Source organism: Xiphophorus couchianus, chromosome 2 (genome assembly GCF_001444195.1).
Source record: "Xiphophorus couchianus chromosome 2, X_couchianus-1.0, whole genome shotgun sequence".
In the NCBI taxonomy this organism is placed as follows: Eukaryota; Metazoa; Chordata; class Actinopteri; order Cyprinodontiformes; family Poeciliidae; genus Xiphophorus; species Xiphophorus couchianus.
This window is the reverse complement of record NC_040229.1, coordinates 14,336,961-14,349,947: the sequence shown is the minus strand read 5'-3', so window position 1 is coordinate 14,349,947 and position 12,987 is coordinate 14,336,961. Positions and strand designations below refer to the sequence as shown.

Genomic DNA, 12,987 nt, shown 5'->3' with positions numbered 1-12,987 from the left:
CCCCGCCGCCTAGGACTCCCCGAAACACTCGCCGGGGGAGGAGGAAGAGGTGGAGGATGTTCACCGGAGGAAGATACCGGCCGGCAGCTTCAGGGTTTCGTTTTTGTCTGCTATCCGTGGAGGCTACATCCGAGGGTTTTCTACTTGGCGCCGCGTCTCGGTAAGTCAACAAATTGTAAGGCTTTCATCTGACAAGCTTGGGAGCGCAGATCCAAACTCCGCGGGGCTCAGTCGCTGCTCCGCGGCTAAACATTGCTACCTCGTCGACACCGCGCAGAAACATGTGAGCTTTCCGAAGGCACAAGTGAACCGCCGGCATAAAAACCCCCGTCACGTCGCATGCTTGGGCCGCAGAGTTTTGTGGGTTGTAGCGGCCGGTGAAGGTTCTCCTAACTCCGGCAGCGGAGGACTGACGGGGACATTCAGCCACGACGGCTGCTGATCGTCTGCGCCCTTACCTCCTGTCTCTGCTCTCCTCCCTCTGTCTGTCTGTAGCAGCAACCATGCGCTAGGGGCGCTGTGCAGCATCTTCAGCTCTGCTCTTTTCGGGAAAATACTAAACTGTCCAAAACTCCTGCAGGGCACTGAGTGTGTTTCCGACCGCTGTTAAAGGACTGTTTTAGTGTTGGCATGACACATAGCAACAACGGATGGCTGCATTGACTGAATGTTGTGGATGTACCAGGGGCGTTACCATACATTCAGCCACATTGGTGCACAGACAGTCCTGCTGTGAAGCTTTTAATATGGGCAATATGGACAGTTACCCAGGATTGCAACAATTAAATGTGGTGGATTAAAAAAAATACAATTTCTTTGTCAGTTGCTCATTGAACTATATTTCTATTGCTTTTTGTAGAATTTAGGGAGTTGATGTCCACTGTTTGCTGACTATTTTATATGCTTTGTGAGGGACTGCAAGGGATTTTATCACAATCAAAAATGTTGATTATCATGAAAAATGTAGATGAAATTCAGGAGATCATGATTGATTAGTTGACGGAGACAAGAGAAGTTCACCCAAGCAAAAACCACCAGTGGCTAAGTTTTCTATTTTAATGCATGTTTACATATTTCTATATTATATATAGTGTTTACTTCAGTAATTCAGAGTAGAAAAGCCTGCCTGAGGCTGACTTGTGGCAGAAATGCTGAGTGACTAGAAAGCTCATCAAAGTAATTAAATATTTTTGTAATCATATATATCATTACACACTTTGTTTTTAACAATTGTAACATTTTACTAAATTGTGATCAGAAATTCTGCTCAACCACACGTAAGCAGGTTGTATTCGACTTTGTTATAATTACACCAAATGTTTTCCCTTACTCAGACATTTCCTCTACCGTTATGCAAACCACTCTGATTATTGTGAGCTGCAACTTTAAGATCGGGAGCCCCTCCGCTTTATTTCTTCCTCTGTGGTATTGTTCTGTTAAATTGTTTGTGGTCCTCAGCCCTTCCCTTTCATAAACCTGGTAATTTTCCATCTAAGTCACTCCAGTATTAAAGATTTTATAAGTTTATTTTTTGTTACCATCGTCATTGTAATATATATTTTTATCCCATTATGTGAATACTTAATTGAATTTATGACAATAAAGTAACAGGGACCGACTTTATTTTTGTTATATATTGTGTAAGATTTGGAGCGGGCGGCCCCTGATGTGCTTGTTTTTCTGTTTCGTGCAGTCCAAAGACAACCGGACCAGACCCTTCAGACCTAGTGGGACCAAGTAATCTTGCAATAAACGTATCTTTAATTCCAACAACATAATATTACAATGGAAATTTTAGAAATGTATGTGTGGTTAATGCACACCTTTATTTGTGTGCATTTACCACATGAAACATTTTAAGGTTCTAAATCTTTAAGTGTTTGAAAAAGATGATTCAAATAAATACTTATCCACTGAAGACACTGAAGGAAATGCCAGTATGTGGCACAAACATTCAAAAAAAACTTCCAAAGAGCCACACTACATAAACTATATTGTGGCTTTGAGTCGGTAGTACTATGCCACTGTTTCCTATCCACCAAACCTTTCAACACGGTTGTGAAGAAAGCAATTGTTGCCATTGTGTTTTTCTGCAGTAGAGAAGCAGAAGTTCTGTTGTTTGCTCATCTTGTTTCTATGATTATTATTGGATCATCATTTGAGTGGGCACAGGATGAGACACTGCAATGGCTATGATGTAATGCAACCACATCAATTATGGGCTCTAACTGACTGAATGAAAAACAAATGTTGTGTTATGGCTGCAAAGATTTTATGAACAATTTTTTAAGGCATGAGTAAAATGTGAGGTGTGACATAGGTTTGAATAAAACTGGCAAAAAAATAACTTATTGAGTTACACAATTATACCAATATGTTTAGTTAATAGGTGTTTCTTTTTTTTTTTGACTGAAATAATGAATGTTTTAAATATTTTCTTCGCTTGCACATTTTAAATCAAAGCTGCAGATGGGAAGATGACTTTCTCTCACTTCCTAAAATCAACAGGAGCTGGAACAAAAATGAAAGCTGAAAATGAGACTGGAAAGACTTAAGAGTCAACCATGATTTATCTCAGCCCTCTCATTCTCTGACCTTTTGTTTGGCAGGAGTCCAAAGTAAAGTAATCATGAATTGTGAACACTTCCTCACTTGAAACCATCTAAAATCCAACAACATCAAAAAAAAATCCTGGTAGCAGAATAATTTGCTGCCTCTTCTGTTCTGCCTGCTAGGAGAAAAGAACTATCAACAAACAGAGTGACAGTTTTAACACTGGATGTGTTGTTCAAACAAACTGTGACAAAGTCTTCACTTCCAGCTGAGCAGAGATGTGAAAAACCACGACAAGTATGTAAATACTGAAAGCTCAGCTGAACAGTCTTATGGGAAATGTAAATCTAATGTGTCGTGGTGTGTTTTAAAACACAGGATAACGTGTGAAAACCTGTGAACCAGCTGAAAAAGGCACCTGTGTGTACATTTTTGGTTGTGCTCAAAGTCTGTACCGATATTGTTATGCAGAGGTTTTTCAATTATTGTACCCACCTTTCAGTCAAGCAAGAATTGATGGATTATTATTGATTAAAATACTCTAAATGGGTACCAAGTTTTAAAAGAGAACATTTCTCAATAGTAAAAGGTTTGTACGGAATTAAATTTTACTGCGTCACTTTAGCCTTTCCCTTTCGCTCTAATAATTTGTAGAGTAAAATGCATATATGGCTTTTATTTAGGTTTCTTTGTGTATTTTCTTAGCTCAGTTAAATCTGTAAATAGTACATTTTAGCTTGGTTACAAAATTAGGAAATAATTCATCTTGATTGCAGAGATTACTGATTAATTTAGGAACATTAAAGGAGATGTATTATCCATGCATCAGAAAGATACCTGGTGTGTTGCTTTAATTGTTTCATACATATTTGAGAAATCTTTGAATCTCACGTGGCAGCCATTCAGGGCTGCCTAAACATTTGTTCCCACAAAGCACTGCCTATTTACACAAAGCTCCTCCTTAGAGCTGCCGTCTGACAGCTGACAGCGCAGCCCTTCCCCACACCTCCCACACACAGCTCAACCAGACTAGCAACAGCAGCAATTAAGAAAGACCTGGTGGAACTATGCGTCTGCTGAGGTGTCAAATTACAAAGTCAAATTTCTTGTAAGTCATGTTTGATATATCTTTAAAGACACCTGAAGGCAGGATAGTTACTTCATTGTACCACACTTACAACCCACACTTACAAATGTGTGGATGTTTAATATTAGAGAAGTTGCTAATTTAACTAATTACGTAATTTGTGTATGCTGAAAAATAAGAAAAAGCTGTTTTAAAAAAAGTGAACAAAATTCTAAGGTGAGTCTTATTGTTTTGTTGACTTCACAATGATTTTTGGCATAAAAAGTCAAACATTGGAATTTTAACAGTTTTTGTTAGTCACGTGTTCTTTGTGAGATTCAGATTAGCTCCAACACCAGTCTGATTGGAACGTGGAAATACATGAAGGTGTGTGTGTGTGTGGGGGTGTGCATGCTTGTGTGGGCGTGCGTTCACGCGTGTGTGTGTGGGTGGGCGTGTGTGTGCTTACACTCAGTAAACATGATGGGATGTGAGTCAGGTGGAGGGAGGAGATGGCTCGGGCCGATGCCAAGAATGTATGAATGACAAGCCCTGTGCAGCATTGTTCTGCCCTCTGAAACAGCTGTTATTTATAGGATCTGGGAAAGGGTGGATGAAGAGAGGGCCAGCCCATCTGCTGGAAGTCACTAGGAAAATTTAAGGCGTTTCAGGAATAAGTGGGAGTACAAACAACACTGAACTTTGACGTTTCCTGTTTAAACTTTTGAAGAATTTCAAGCACTACCTGTTATTCTGCTGGGTTTCCCCGAAGGAGCTCTAAACTGTAGCTTTCCTCTTTTTAGTTTCTATTTTTTGGACAATGAACCATTATTCTAGCAGATTTAATTTTAGGCAGTGTAGAGAACGCTTGATCCGAACAAACATAGATATTGTATCATAGGCTTTTGTGTTTTTCTTTTCATTTAGTACAAATGTATTCCAATTTGTAATTCAGTTTTTTTTTTTTTCAGAGCACAATATAATGCATATTTGCAAGAAACCACAAGCGACATAAAGAGAGAAGACAATCAATTGAGAGCAAATGTTCATCAAACCAAATTAATTTAAAAATGTATAACTGTCTGGAAGATAAGTGCACTTTAGTAGTTAAGGCTTCAGTTATTCAAAGATATTTCTTTGAAACATGACTCCAAATTATTGGCAGAAAATCTACCCAGAAGTAGTTATGGGTTTTCTTAGAGCCACAGACGCAAGTGAATATAAGTCTGCAGATTTATATTCATTTGCAGTCCACTGTACTTAAGCTTGTGCCTATAGAAGGTATGAAGTACTACAAAGGATTTGGACTCAATTCTTAAAACTACTGGATCAAGATGCTGCTGTCCTTTCATCAAAAATAAATTCTTTCTGATGAAACAGGTATATGCCTTAATGCCAATGTTAATTCCTTTATTCATCTCTAGTCCTGAAGATCATCCTGTTGGGTGTGGATCCATTTCAGCTATTATGGTATATATCTCATGCCTAGTTCCCAATGTTTAATATGGCTAAGGAAAAAGGTTGATCTATGACTTTGCACTAAACAAGTTAAGTAAAGTCAAGTTTACTTGTATAGCACATTTCACAAAGTGTCTCACATGATAAAAACATAACACAATAACCAACACTGAGAAAAGCAACAAACATTACATACCAATAAAGAATAATCACCATCAAATATATTAACCAGTGTTCCTCTACTAATCAAATGCAGCTTTTAGCAAGTGGGGTTTTATCCTTGATTTAAAAGAACTCAGTGTTTCTGCATTTTTGCAGCTTTATGGAAGTTTGTTCCAGATTTATAGTGCATACAACCTGATTTCTGCTACTCCATATTTGGTTCTGTCTCTGAGGTGCAGGGTCTTGTTGACCTGTTTTGTTTTACACGACTCCTGCTATTTTTCACAAACATACTAATGCTAATGACTTAAGTCTGCAAGTAGTTTGTCAAACTGAGGGGGAAAAAACACTTTCTTAGCCTTGCTTAATTACATTTTGTAAACTCTTTTCTTGTACTCTTGGTCTGGACTCTGGTAAATGGAAATGGACTGAACTTATATAGCGCTTTTCCACTCAAAGCGCTTTACACTAGAGTCACATTCACCCAGTCGCACTCACAAACACACACACATTTATACACCGATACGCAGATGGGTAGGCAATTTGGGGTTAAGTGCCTTGCCCAGAGGCACATCGACATGTGGCAGGAGGAAGCTGGAATCGAACCTACAACCTTCCGATCGCAAAGAGCCACAGTCGCCTCTGGACAATTATTTAAATTTCACTCTTTGCTCAGCACAAAACCCCTCCTCTCTTCTTTTAGCTTGGACCCAGAACTGTCTCCTTCAAACCAATGTCCTGTCAGTTTGGCTCCAGGCAGTGTAATGTTCAACCAATCGGCTGCTGCTGAGTGGAGCTGGAATTTCACCTGGAGGGGAGCAGCACTCTGCAGAGGATGTCATTGACTGTATTGAAAGCATATATCTTTTTTTTTTTTTTTTATGGAAAATTCCCATAATTTTTTCCCTGCAGTGTCAGATGTTTTTCAGAAATCCTTCATGCATTTAGAAACACATTTTTGCATGGCAGACACTGCTCTCATGAACTGCATGCACTGTAGCCGGATAATAGTCAAAGCATATTCTGGTATTTGATAATTGCATCTGTTCTCTATTAATGTCCCTAAATTCATATAATATTCAAAATAAAAACTTAAACCCAGAAGACCTGCTCATACATATAATAATATACTATTAACTCTATAGTCAATTTTCTCTCATTTTCTTCAGAGTTCACCTCAAACCTTGTTTTCTTCTATAACTTTACAGGAGATTGTCAGGACATCTACATACAGTATTAAAAGGAGAGACAAACAACTTTCTGCTTGGAGTTGGGAAAATGTCACCAGGCACTTTTTGTGATTGTGTCCGATCTAAATATAGAGTTCTGCTGTCTGTTCTACATTTTTGAACCATTTCATGCTGCTGTGCCGCTCTCTATTTTTACACTAGCATCAGTAGAGAGGGCAATGTGCTCTTTCAAAATAGAGTAACATTATCTGCACTGCTGGAGAGAGGGTTTCAAGTGTGGCACATGTAAAGCAGTGAGGTCCTGTTTCTTCTTGGGTAAATAAAGCAAATGTGCATGCTTCCCTGTGGAACTGTGCTTGATAGGCATGAATAGCACTCTGTTCCCCTTACTTTAGTCCGAATTTTGTAGCAATCATGTTTGTTTCAGTGGGAAAAAATAGTTCTCACAAGAATACATCTCATAATACCTCACTCTACAATAGCCAAAGTTTCGTCATGGGAAAGTACAAACACTACTGAAAACCAGCAAAGCCAGTTGTGCTGCATTCACATAAAGGAAAGAAGAATTACAGTCAGCTAACTGAGGATAGCATAAAAATACACCCAAAAAAGTTTAAAGTTATAAGCCATTTGAGACAGAAACAATACCACGGCCAAAGAATCATCCTGGGGGAACTTTCCAGGCGACATTTAGTTAAAACTTCAGTTTTTTTCCACTTCTATCTCTATTCCTGTGGTGAAATGCCATCAGTAAACATAATGAACTGACTGAAAAAAATAACGTAAAACAAAAAAAGTATGTCCTCCTCTCATGTCACCAACCAGAACATCACAAAGCAACATTGCATTGCTTTTGATATTTTTATTCCCATTTCGTGTGAAAGAGAACAAATGTCTCTGATATGTCTCCTAAAAAAAGTCCAAAAGCACAGAGTTATTGTTGCAGGATAAACAAATACACTTGCAAAACAAAATGAGGACAAACATATCAGAACAATACATGTTGGAGTTAGACAATTAAATTATCAGAAGAATTGTTTCACCTTGTGGACTTGTCCCCCCCCCCCAACAAAACCTTTTGATTTCTTTCGTTTTGATAAACGTAGTCCATGCTCCACTCCACATAGCTGCTTTTTTGAGTTTATGGTGACAATTTGCACAGAATCTAGGCTGCTACCAAGTCAGTAATTCAAACTATACTTATGATGTTCTTATAGAGTTTGTATGACCAAAGTATTCCATAAAAACATATGATTTCAGAACTATGTGAGTCCAGACTAATCCACTGAAAGCATTTGTTGCCTCCAGACTCATCAGGGAAGGTTGTTCTGAAGAAGATCACCACTCAAGATAATATGAGTGGTGTTAAACTGTCACTTTGTGTAATCTATTATTCTAATCTGTTTTAATTCCTCAGAAACACAAGTGTAGTTGAATTGTGTACAACATTAAACATTTTGTGAAACTGAATGTGTTTTTGATCATTTATGTATGATGTAATGTAGTTAATGTAAGACATATGTTCTCATCTATTCTTAATTAAATCTCACTGTTTGAGATGCATAAATATATTCTCATTCGAGAGAGGCTTGGGTGAATCCTGCAGTAGACCAAAAATGTCTGTTCTAACAAAAAACAAAAGCATTCTTCTGAGTTCTGTCTCTGGTATTCTCTGTTATTTTGGTCTGAAATGTGTTCTTAAAATGTTCCCCCTTATTCTTCCAAAACGTTTAAATCCAAAATTACATAAAGTACGAGAACTTATATTTATCCGGAAAATCCCCAAACTCCAGAAAGAGAATCCTGAACTTTTCATGAAAGGTACTCAAAGGGATATTTTGCTTAATGTCTGATGTAGAAACACAGACAACATATTTGCTTCTTACCTTTGCATTTATGTAGGAATGGAAGAAATAACTACTCATTTTCCTGTCTACCTACACACTTTGGACCAAGCAGAAAAAAATATTCCATACAAAACTTTGTACTTTGCTGATATTGAGCTCAGGGAGTAGAACAGTTGGATTACATGGTTCAAAATCCTTAGTTCCAAAACATCTGGTAACATTTTACCACCATTTTCTGAGCTGAAGGGCAGAGGGCTAAGGGTAAAAATCTCTGGATGGAAAACTTTTGTAACATGTCCCTTTTTGTAAGCGTGCATCACACAAGGCAGTAATTTCTGTAATTAAAGCCTTCTTTTGTCAGTGCAACTTCAACTGGCAACTTACACAGAAATGCACGCACAAATAAGGACTTGAGGGTAAAAGCAAAGCTTCATTTAAGATGGGTGGGGTAATCTGCTCAATGGGATTTGACAGCCACTTATGAGATACAGAGTTCATGATTGTATATTATATGCATGGCCTGTGAGTATGAAGCGCCAGGCAATGCAGAATATTATAGGTCTCTTTTTCTTCACTCAGCACATTTCATTACTCGTTTTACACAGGGATGCATTTACGTTGGTGACATTTGGATTGTCAGCATTTGGCATGTGGTGGGCTGAGAATTCACACTGAAGGGCTGACTAATTGGGCACCACATCCAAGAATCTCACTGGAAACAATCCAGAGTTAAGATCATTTTATACTACTGCAGATATTATTCACTTTTCCTTTGTAAATCTGCAGTGTACAACACATAACATGGAAATGATCTGTTGTGCACAAATGGTCATCTTTTATTGCTCTTTTTGTTTAAAATCAAAAATTGTCCTTAAATCTGAAAGTACAACACAGTGCCAGGATTGCAAATTCAGACATATAAGCATGTTGACTTTAGAACTGTCTCCCCAATCTCCGTCTTAATTTACATACGTTAAATTCATGCAAATGAAGGAGAAATTGCCCTGAGAGTGAACTGTCTGTGAGCGTCATTTGATTCCCCTCTGATCACAACAAAAGGATTAGAAGGAAAAGACCAAACATCTCCCTAAAAGAGCTCAAATTAAACTCTCTGTTTTTATAACTACTCTATGTAAAAAGATACTATTGTTTTTATGCTGCGCCTTTGAGTCTCTTCTAAAACTGCTGATTTGTAAAGCAACAAAGTTATAGAGAAGCCACTTGGAAGCCACTCTTGCATTGCAGCATTATGTTTTCATAAATTAGCAAAATCTTCCAGATTCCTGATTTGATATGTTTTGGTTTAGTAAATGGCAAATTATATGTTTCTATCCACTCTCCTTTGCAAAATTGCTCAAGCTCAGCTCCAGATTAGAAAAGCTTAGGTAAACAGTAATTTTCAAGAGCTACTACCGATGTAGGCCTGTACTTTGACTGGGCCAAACTAATACATCAGCGTGCCATACCCATTCCATCATAACTCTGGTTGGATCTTAAGCGTTGGTGTCCTTCTGAAAGTTAAACCCCTGTCCCAGTCTAAAAATGTTTGGACAATAGAACATGTTTTCTTCCAGAATTGCCCTGTATTTACACCCATCCATACTCCCATCAACCCCCCATGCTGAAACAATAAAAACCTCAAGGTATGATGTTACAACCACTAAGTTTCACCATGACAATAGTACACTTGTAAGTACTTTTGAAAGGCACAACATGAGTTAAAGAAAAACTTCAGTTATTAGTGAACAAAACCAATAGCCTGGTCACTGTCTTCCTGTGCAAGTCTCCTAAAAAAAAAAATCTCTTTTGAGGAGGTCAAGAGGCTGGTTTTTACCAGGCTACCAAACAATGAGAGCTAAAGAGTTTTGGCTGTATTTTTGCTGTGTTTGTTTTATGCAGCAGGATTTAAAGTTGTGCGAGGATATAAATGTAGAAGCAGAGGTTGTTTATTCTCTCTTTGAGCTCAGATTGGGACATATTTTTCCCCTGCAGCTGAGCTGAACGACTTGCTGAATAAGATGTTTGCAAATCCAGAGAGGGTTGCCTGTAAGTGTCTTTTCTTTATTTTGGTGGAAGATTTTGGTTTGATGGCATTAGACACAGTCATATTTTAACTAATACATCTACTGTTTATGAATTATTGTATAAGCTTCAGGGCTAAAGGCTGTGCTGTGATTTATTTAAAAGTAAAATGCATTCCTGAATATTTATTGAGTCTGGCTTTTAATGGAATGCTTTCCCCGACACATACCCATTTGCATTTCTGTTTTTAGCCAGGTATTCAAATGTGTTTTAACATTCGACACATAGGATTAACTCAAAACATAATTTCTTTGGAAATGCTAAGAATACAGGACTATAGCAAGGAGGACCTGGGCTTGATTTCCATGCATGGAGTTTGCATGTTCTCCCAGTGCATGTATGTAGTTAATTGGTCTCTGTAGCGTGAGTGTGTGCACGTTGACCTGCAATAGTCTAGCAATACGTCCAGAGTGTTTCTGCCTCTTGCCTGATGACCGTTGGATATAGGCACAAGCTCCCATCCCGACCCTGCAGAGATATGTGTGCTTAGATAATGGATAGATGAATATTGGTTACTTGGTTTGGTTATTTCCCCAACAACTCCTGTGAGTAGTAGCAGTTTTGGCTGTAGACTTTCTGCCAAGGGCAAAACACCATGTGGAGATGCCAGGAGGCAAACCAAAATTATTTTTCAGTTGTGCTCCAAATTAGTTTTCTCTTGCTGCATGAAATTATATAAAATACTTCTGTGTGATTTATCATTTAGTAGTAAGATCAATGTATTACACATGGTTAGACTTCAACTGATTTCTGCACTGAACAGAGCTTCTGTAGAAATCAATTCAAAACTTTTGAGCTATGGATTTCATATATAAATGTAAATAAAAGGGAGTAAAAGAGGGCCTAACAATGCTAACTTAGCGCTATGTTCAACAGAAGGGACTATAAAACCCAGTCAATAGATGATTCCAGTATACTTGAATTATTCTGATTACATATGTTTTAACATTTCTTGTTTTAAAATTCCTACTGCACTGATTTTGTAAAGACATTTTTCAAATACATCCAGAAGAACAAATATGAGGTAAATATGTTTTGGTTTATAAGGTTCATATTATATATAAATATGTAATAACTGGCTCAGAGGAATATTTGGCCTCTTATATGTTTTATAATCAAATGTTAATGCTATTTATGTGTCCACTTACCCAACTGATGTGATGTACAAAGCAACATGATGTACAATGCGTTGTAAAAGTATGCAAACCTCTTGATATTTTTCACATTGTCATTTTTTGGCTCACAAACTTTCATTAATAGTAACAGACTTTTAAAAAATATTATTTTGTCATGGATTAATACAAAAAGAACATTACTATGCGGTTAAATGAAAAAAAAAAAAACTCTCATGAATTTTAGCTTGAATAAAAATCTAAGATGTTGAGTGCATTTTAGGTCAAATATCTGCCTAGAAATATCATAATACACCTAATTAAATATTTTCAAGAGGTTGAAATGAGGGCAGCTACTTTCAAAAAATCTTTCAAAAGCAGAGATATGAAGAAATCTTTGTCTACAACAGTCACGTCTGAGCACATTTTTTGACACAAGCAGGAGATGGAGAAGATGTTACGTAAAACCGTGACACGCTTTCAAAGTCCATTACAAGCCACTTACGGTTATTTATACTATGAAATATTTAGGCAGCACTTTTTCTTGCAAGCACATTCTCAACTGTAAACCGCACTTTGAGGTACAGTAGATTGACAAAATTTGATGTTTTATGACAGGAAGCTGGACGAAATATCCAGAGAAGGGCTCATTAAGTCATGTTTTAGATACTGAAAAATAAACAAAAGCTTTACAGCAACCATTCCAACTTGAGTTTGCTTTTAATAAGCGGCAAAATCTGATTTTAGCATAAGAAGATGTAAATGACTGTTTAGTAGCCACTCTGTGTTTTCTTTACTTTCTCTGCTGAGCCCACTTTGTGTTCTTTCCTTGCTAACTCCGGAGGGACAGAGGAGGAATTGTTTCAGTCTGTGAATTGAAGGTATTCTGTTCTTTCCACTCTCATCCTGTGATTCTGACAGCACGGGTCTGAACGTTTCCTTCCTCTCTAGGAAATGACACGCTAATGGCACACTCTTGCCTCTTCTGTGGTCTTCAGTCACAGCTGTCTAATGAGAGCATCAGTGTGTAAGTGGCTGCTAATGACGGATGCCTTCAGTTTTATCAACTGGCAGCAACTGGCAAAAGCATTTTGAGGAAAAACACATTTTTGTTACAGATTGAAAAGACTGTTTTTGCGATTCCACAGGGCTAAATTTCGGTTTTGCATTACAATTAGAAGATATAAATAATTTCACTTCAGTTAACCCACTTTGGTGTAGAATCTAGAGAACAAATAGACACAACATTGTTAAAAGGAAGTCCTTATACCTCCCATTTGCAGTTTACCACGTGTTCTGTAGATTACACATGCACATTCTTTAAGAACGTTTGTTAAAAAATGTGTTCCGATTAGAAGAGATTATTATTTTAGTCTGCTGTCCAACAAAATACAGTTCAAATCATCCTACTGTTGAGATGCATTTATTCGATAGGAGAAGGGAAAGAGTCGATAGGGAGATAATGGGGCTCAATACTTGACAATCCTGGGATAAAATCTACTGTAGGCTGCAAAACT

The 12,987-nt window shown here is 37.6% G+C and overlaps 1 long non-coding RNA gene across 1 annotated transcript; it reads left to right on the top strand.

Annotated features, from left to right (window-relative positions):
• The first annotated feature begins 5,885 nt into the window (after positions 1 to 5,885).
• On the top strand, positions 5,886 to 6,595 carry LOC114152603 (uncharacterized). The gene is made up of 2 exons (XR_003597171.1): positions 5,886 to 6,086; positions 6,448 to 6,595. It is a non-coding gene; the product is annotated as an uncharacterized LOC114152603 (long non-coding RNA).
• The last annotated feature ends 6,392 nt before the right edge of the window (positions 6,596 to 12,987 follow it).